The following is an 8819-nucleotide window of genomic DNA, read 5'->3' on the forward strand; positions in this document are numbered from 1 at the left end:
TGCAGCAGCAACAACAGCTCCATCTACTGATCAACCAGAAGTTGTCCCCTCTACTGCATCGATTGTCCCTTCCTCTGGTTCAGCTGCTCATATTGCTCAAATTACAAACATCCAGCAGCGTCTTCAAGAGAAATCTCCATCCTTAGAAGAAAAATTTGCTTTTGAATTTGAGATATATGTTCTGCAAATAAATCTTAACAATCTCTCAGAGATAGTAAAACACTTGTTTCATTAACATGCTGGTGAAGTAAGTGCAACTAAATTGTTCTGTGACTGCATCTCTAAGGAAGTCACTCGCACGGCAGAATCTTTGAATAAGATGAATGTAGAAACCAGTATCTTCAGGAAATATGTTTTCACAAATCAAAATAACATTTTGCTCGGTCAGGCTGAGATAACAAAAACTGTCTCCGACCATGATTCCTCTATTCTCTCAGTATCCAAAAACGTTGCAGCTATGGATTTGAAGCTCGAACTTATTGATGCCAAGATTGAATCTCAATCTCTTCATGCTCTTACTGTACGAGTTTCCAACCAAGCACCATATCTGGAGATGCTAAATGATGGAATTCGTACCCTTACTAGCCGGGTGGATGATTTGCTCACTCGGATTCAGGCTAGCGATGCCAAAAAGGGGGAATCAGAAAGCAGAACAGGGGACAAAATTGGAGATAGCAGACCTCATGCAGAGTCATCTCTCAGAGATCAAGATCCTCAGAACGAGGAAACTATTTTCTGAAACATTGGCATCGATTAAGCTCATTTACATCAAATTATTTTTTATTGTTTATTTGCTTATCGATTATCTTGTTATAAACTCATCTGCTTTTCGTTATAACTGTTGATCTTTATCTTTACGAACATCTAGGTTCGGCATCACCACAAAGGGAGAAATTGTTAGACTTACTTTAATTGTGGTGATGAGAGTCAAAACCAGTAAGTGGTGATAGTAAAAACAGAGGAAAATAAAAATAGCAGAAGCACTCGTATCGCTAAAACAGAAGCAGTACTTATCGAGTATTTCTGAGCTAAACTTAACGGTTAGCAAAAGCAGAAGCAAAACTTAACGTCTTTCGTTTGATCGTTACAAGTCTTAATGTTACCGTTACCTTACATAGTACTAGTATTAATTGCACCATTTAATGTTGTATGAAGACATTTAACACGCGTTACTAGTTTTGGTATAAAACAAAGACTTATTATTTTGAAGCTTCCTGCAGGACCTTTTTTCGGTGATAAAGCTGATTCACTCAGAGTCAAAGAAGCCGTTTTGTTTATTGACGTTGGATTCAAGGTTTCTATATATTAACGGATCAATCTAATATAGAAAACAACGATTATTATTAACAAGGAACACATTCTCAGTCTATCATTCCAACGTTTTTGTGAGGCCCTGGGCCGAAGATGGTGGGGGTGATCACCGGTGTCGTGAGGTTGCACGAACAATGAGCGGCTCCTGACAGGCTTCTAGGTAGAGGGAACATAATGAACCCATCCCACACTGGAATCAGAGGGATTCTGAGACTGTTCAATAAAATGGACTGTACAATTGAAGAGGGCTTAAAAGATTTGATATGTACTACTCATATCAAGAAGGTGCATCTTTTTTCGGTAGTTCATCACATAAGAACTCCAAAGTTAAGCGTGCTTGACTTGTGGTAATTTTGGGATGGGTGACCTCCTGGGAAGTTTCCTAGGTTCGTGTGAGTGAGAACATAAGCACGCTGGAAAGACTCTTCTTGGTGAGGACAGTCATCAAATCTGGGGCGTTACAGTTGTTTAGAGAAATCAAGACCTACTCTTTATTTTCAAGGTCAATATACAGAAAAACAGCACAATCTTTATAGCAGATATCAGATCTTCTGAGATCGTCTTGTGTTGTTGTTTCTTTATCTTTTCACAAGCTATTTACCTTATTATATCTTATTGAGAAGATTTTGTAATATGGAAAAGAGTCTTTTCCAGAACTTGATGTATTCATTATATTGTGTTGTGAAACTAAGAGTTTCAGTAGACGAAGGATAAGTCCTACTGAAGTGGTGTGTTCAAGAGTTGTATTGTAAAAACCAAAGTCTTTTAGTGATACCTTCAGGGGAGCTGTAGAAGATTTCATTTTTGAACTTCCAGAAACAACTACTGCCTACTGACTACTGTTTTATTGTTTTCATCTCAAACCATCAAGTCATTTCCGCAAAATTTAAAGTGATCTACTGAAAATATATTCGAACAAGATAAACTATAATCTCTAACAGGATTCTAGCATCTTTGCAAAAACGTCAAATAAAGGAACGAGTTTATTCACTCTCCTCTAAACTCTAAATCGATCCCCAACACAGTCTCTATAATTTTTTTTATCAAGTCCAATAAAGGTAAATTAAATTTTCTTGTGAAAATTTTAAGTTAAATTAATATCTTACATCTCAAATTTTGTTAAATTTAAATTAAATGTTAATAAAGTGATTTTTGAGGTATGTAGATATTGTTAAAGTTTAAAATAAATTGTGTTTCAATTTATGCGAAAAATATCTGGCCCAAAGGAAGACTATTTTTTGGTCAGATTGCAGACTTAATTAGTGATAAAAAATGTGTTTCTATCTATGTATAAAATAATCGACCTAAAGGAACGTTATCTTTTGCCAGATTATCACATAATTATGTGGTTTTAAAGCGTGTCAAAACTATGCAGAAATTAATCGGCCCAAAGAAGATTATTTTCTTGCTAGATAGTAGACACATTATATGATATTAAATTGTGTTAGATTTATGCAGAAAATGATCGGCCCAAAAAATGTCATTTTTTGGCCAAATTATATGTGATAATTTTGGATTTATCTATGCATACAATGGTCGGTCCGAAGAAAGGTATATTGTTGGTCGGATTTATTATCAATATTTAAGAATTATGATGTTTGATTGTACCACTTACAAATTTTTATTTTTGTTCAAAGACTAAATATTCACGTTGTGCTAGATTTTTTTTTTTTTTGGTCCACCATCTGCATGCATATATTTTGTGCTTTATTTAATTTAAATAAATGCATGGACTATAATTTATTGTGATTTTTTTGTTCTATTTTGTTATAACATCTTCTATATTTGACAATCTGAACAATATTCAAGTGCTTAATAGCTCAAACTTAAGAAATAGAAAGAGCATGCTATGATAGTGCTCGGTTGTATGGATTTGGATTATGCGTTAAGAGAAGATCGTCCGCACCTTCGACCAGTTCAGGAACTGATGATCAAAAAGATTCTTTGGACAAGTGAGAGCAATCAAATCACATGAGTATGATGAATATGAAACATTCCATTCCTGATACTATAAGGGGTGCAATTTCTAAAAAAAATGATGTCAAGAAGTTCCTTACTCAAACAGCAGGTCATTTCGCTACAAATGAAAAGTTCGAGACAACTACTATTCTCACTAAACTTGTCTCAATGCGGTACAAAGAGAAAGAAAACATAAGGGAGTACATAATGAAAATATCAAATCTTGTGACTCGACTAAAAGCATTCAAGTTGGAATTGTCGGAAGAGATAGTCATGTATTTAGTTTCGATCTATCTGTCTGTGCAATTTAATCAATTCAAAATAAGTTATAATACCCAGAAGAAAAAGTGGACTTTGAATGAGCTTACTGCACAATGCGTTAAGGAAGAGGAGAGATTGAAACAAAATGTGATTGAAAGTAATCCTTTGACATCTAACTACTCTGAAACTTCACTGCATATGGAGAAACAGAAACAAGATAAAGTGATCACTTGTTTCTTTTGAAAAAGGACCGATGGGCATATGAAAAAAGATTGTCCCAAATACGCCAATTGTGTGCAAAGTAAGGGTTGTCTAAGGAACCAATTGCCAACTGATTATGAAAGATACATCTTATGTAAAATGGCAATAAGTTTGAGCAACTGTCTTTTATTTTATTTTCTTTTATTTGAATTTGAAAAACACTTTTTTGCAATGTTTTTTAGACGAAATTTGATTTTAGTTTCATGTTTAGACAAATCAAGTTTTTCCTTTAACAATATGGTAATGAAACTTTTTAATTTTTCAAAATTCAAATACGTTTGGTATTGGTTTCTTGATTGATAAGCTTGATAAATTGAACATCAGTATTTAAAATCGATATTATGAATGCATGAAATTGTGAAATTAATTGCAAATTAATTCTGTATGTTGACTTTAATTAGAGTGAGTAAATTGGAAAGTCAACATTGAGAAGAATATATTGATGTCTATGTCCATATATATGGTAGTATAAATTTAACAGGTGGTAATCTCATTCAAATTTATAGAGAACACCATTTGTATATTGTGTGTATCATTTGAATGTTGGAGAGATGTTTAATAAACTCGAAATTGGATCATTAATTGGGTTATGCGGTACATAAAGTAAATTAAATATTTTTATGCTCATATATTGGAGATCAAAAATTTGGAAATAGTTGAAAATTTGAACTCCGAATAAAGTTGCGGGGTTTTATCACCGGTAATGATCATTGGTCTAAGAACCATTGAGGATCAATTGTGATAATTAAACCGATATATTATATTTAAAGAACAATTGAAACTTCTTAAAGTCCAAATATATTGACATGGAGTTTCTTAGTTGGAAGGAAATAATTCGGAGTGGTTGTATGTCAATTGAGCATGTTATTGCAAACTCTATAATTTGTGTTTGTCATGGGTTGGCCACCCAAGATGTTTATGGGCATGAGACACACATTGGTGCTGTCCATATAGATGATATGCCTATACAGTGAGAGTTTTTATTTGATCTGAGCATTGATTCATTTGACGATTAAGTCTCTGTACAGGCTAATGTTTATTTGAATTACTCTGAAATAAAGTGATGACTTTCATTGCGCTTTAGTATTTGGTTGAAAGTTTGTTATTGGACTCTTTGAGTCATTAAGAGGACCAGTTGGAATTTCAGTTTTTATTCTTGGATCACATTTATATATTTCCATTGCTACTACTTGATCTATGTTATTGATCAGGCTAATATTGTGATCATTGATATGTCTAGTAATTTTAAATGTAACGATGACTGCTTTGGTTCTACATTGGTATAATGGATAGACCAGATTGTTAAGAAATATTTTAGTTTAGATAGCAAGAGTTTAATCCAGTTTTTGCATGTACAATATACGGATAACTTATGTGCCCCAAGTGGGAGATTGTTGGAATTATTTTGTGGGCTCGCATAATTTAATTAATTGTCCATGAACAAGCTATATAATAAAGAACTCAATAAGGTAATTTAATTAATTATGGTTTTTCAAAAATATTAAATAAATTGGTATGGTCCATTTTATGTGTAGAAACTCAACCCAATTAAGTATTATATGATGTGTCTAATATTTCTAAGGTTATATAAATTTATAGTCCCCGAGGCACAGAAAATAACACATAATATATATGACACACATATTCTAAATATCTCTCCTTCTCCCATCTAAGGCAAGAATAATGTGGTCGATTTTCAGTTGTCTTGGAAGATCAATAACTCCGATGCTAGAACAATCAATAGATTCTGGTACGTGTTTATATTTATATTTTCTGATAATTCGACATGAATTCTTAGCGTGCTGTGATATATGGAGTTAATAACATGATTTATAGATTTATTTTATTGAATCTCCAACAATTGAATCTAAATTTAAAAATATTACAGTTCTTTTTTTAATATAGAAAAAACACCGAGCACGTAGAGCATGTCGATAAAAAACACTGTGTCACATCGAAGTTTTACAAATTTTAATTTTGATGAAAATACGTAAATGATTTTTCAACAGTTTTATAATATTTTAGAGGAAAAATACATAATAAATTCTTGTCAATCGTGTATGGATATTGGAAGTTGTCTTAGCTGTGACTCAAAGCAATTATGTATGCCATGAAGGGAAGAAGGGTCCTCCTTGAATTCATTGTCAAGCTGGTCAGTTTGCCAATAATTGATCACCTATCTCATAAATGATAAATTGACCCTTTTATTTGTCGAATTAAAATATTTTTGGATGGTCGTGCTTGCATAAATACTGAATTAAATTGACCATAAAATAAATTCGGAAGCTAATAAAAATGAAAAATGTAAGGCTCGAGATTTATTAATCTTCATTGACGTGAGACTCGGAATATATGAGAATACATGACGTGCAATGAGGGGAGAAAGACATGAGAAATTAGAGTGTTGATAGACTGCACCCGCGCTTAGAACAGGAGTGCACCCGCGGTCATAAAATTCTGATTTTTGAAAGGCATAGCCGAAGCCACACCGTACCCGCGGTGTTAGGAGAGACCGCACCCACGGTCGATGTCCAGTAGGGTAGGAAATTTTATTCGAAGCAAGACCGCACCCGCGGTGCGAGAACGACCGCACCCACGGTGGTGTGACCGCACACGCGGTCTGATATGTACCGCACCCGCGGTCGCTATTTTCTGAAAAATGAAAATGGTGCCGAGAGCATGGCGCACCCGCGGTGCTAGAGTGACCGCACCCGCGGTGCTGCATGCGAGAAAGCCACCTTTGTTTCTTATGATGACACATGGCATGTTATATATACTTAATTGTGCTGAGTCTTCACTTTTACCATTTCCATCAGCTGAGAAGCGAGAGAACTAAGGGAGAAGCTTCAATTCCTTAGGTGTTACGCTTGTGAATTGGTAAGATTTATACATCCAAACTTTGATTCAAATAGATATTCTTGTTCCTTGCTTCAAAGGCTACAAGAGGATGTAAGTATCTTTCAGTTTCAACATGTTTGGAAGATTACATGTTGGCGAAATTCTGATATGCTTGTAAATGTGTGTTCTTGAGCTCATTGACATGGCAGAATTGTAAACGGTTTAATTATCAGATATCGTATGCGATTAATATGAGATTCCAGCATGTACTATGTGAGAATTATACAGATTTCAGTATATGTATGGATGTCTTGATGAGATTATGAGTTGATTTGGATTGATTATGATGTTATTGAGTTATCGGTATCGAAGAAATACACCGTTATGCTGTCGATTCATACCGAGACTGATTATTGAATTGTACAAGACTTGATGGGAGTTGCTTTGAATGATACATTGATAGAAAGCATCATTACATTGTCATTTCAGATTAGAATTGACAGAGTTGACATTCAAACTTCGAGACCTTGACTACGACGACAAGAAAGGTATAATTCATGTGATTGTAGGGAAGACACGACTCGAATCAGATTTGATTGGAGTTTCCCAACCAAATCACATACTAGATTTATTGTTTATGTTTTGATATGTTTTGAATTGTTTATAGATTATATTTAAATCTCCTGATATGATAATGCTATGTTTATAGATTTATATTCAAACATTGAGATAGGAGAGTCATTGACAGAGTTGTCAAAATCTAGACGTTCGGGGTATCGACGCATAAGAGCAGACTTCCTCCGATTGTAGACATTCGATACAGACACGACCGAAGTATAGGAGTAAGACGTACAGTTACCCCGATTGGGAGGGTAGGTAACAGACAGTGACGTCTTATTCACCCCGGGATCCCTAGAGTATAGTCAAGACATGAGTTGATTGGCATTGCATGCTTATATATGTTGGTTTCATAGACTATGGAACCTATGATTTAGATCACATGCATGATATTGTGTTTTCTGATTTTATTATGCATATACATGTATACATGTTTTATACTGGGATGTGTTCTCACCGGAGTTTCCGGCTGTTGTTATGTCTGTATGTGTGCATAACAACAGGTGGGGCAGGATCAGGGTCACGACAGAGATGAGATCGAGTTAGAGTGGTGACTTTGGGCAGAGAGGACTGCTAGTGGTGTTTATCAGACTTGTACTACGTGTAGACTATAAATTGTATTAAACACTAGCTTGTTTAAATGTACTAGAACAAGACACGTATATTATGTTGGTACATTATGTGTGTTGTAATTTAATAAAGAAAGATCTTATACTTGTTTATATACATTTGATTTAATGCTAAAAAGCAAAAATTTGACCCACATTTTCTCACAGATCCATTTAATCCCAGATAGAATTCGATTTAGAGCCCGGGTCCCCACAACAGGTGGTATCAGAGCAGTAGGTTCTGTAGACTGAGATAGAATAGAATGAGCGGGGTAGATCGAGTTATCTTCCTTGCTTTTGATGTGCTAGGATGATTTATTGCTTTCCATATTATGTGTTGTTGTATTATCTGATTTGATTTACAGCATATAATTGTCAAGCCTGAATCAGAACCGATTCTCGATCAGAGGTACATGATCAGAGGAGGGCTGAGACAGATGGTATAGACTGTATACTAATCTGTTTGATATTCAGATATGCCGCCTAGAAGAATACCGCAACCGGCTGCAGGACAAGTGCCAGAACAAGGGAGTATGTCAGGTACTCAGATGGACGTAACCGCTACACCAAATGAGACGCTGTTGAAGCGGTTTCAGTCGTTCCGACCCCCGACTCTGAAAGGCACTGAGAATGCAGCGGATTGCGAGAGTTGGCTGGATGATATAGAAATGCTCTTTGAATCACTTGCCTACTCAGATGAACGTCGAGTGAAACTGATCGGACATCAATTGCAAGAGGTGGCCAAGAGTTGGTGGCTAACGGCGAAACGAGCCCTAGAACATCGAGGTATTGATATTACTTGGAAAGTTTTTAAAGATGAATTTTATCAACGTTTCTTTCCAGTATCAAACCGAAAAGACAAAGGGGCGGAGTTCGCTAATTTAAGACAGGGGCAATGGAACATCGAGGAGTGTGTTGCCAAATTCTCTTCCTTGCTTCGATTTGCACCACATGTAGCAGGAA

Source organism: Primulina eburnea, chromosome 11 (assembly GCF_022965805.1).
Source record: "Primulina eburnea isolate SZY01 chromosome 11, ASM2296580v1, whole genome shotgun sequence".
NCBI classification, from domain to species: Eukaryota; Viridiplantae; Streptophyta; class Magnoliopsida; order Lamiales; family Gesneriaceae; genus Primulina; species Primulina eburnea.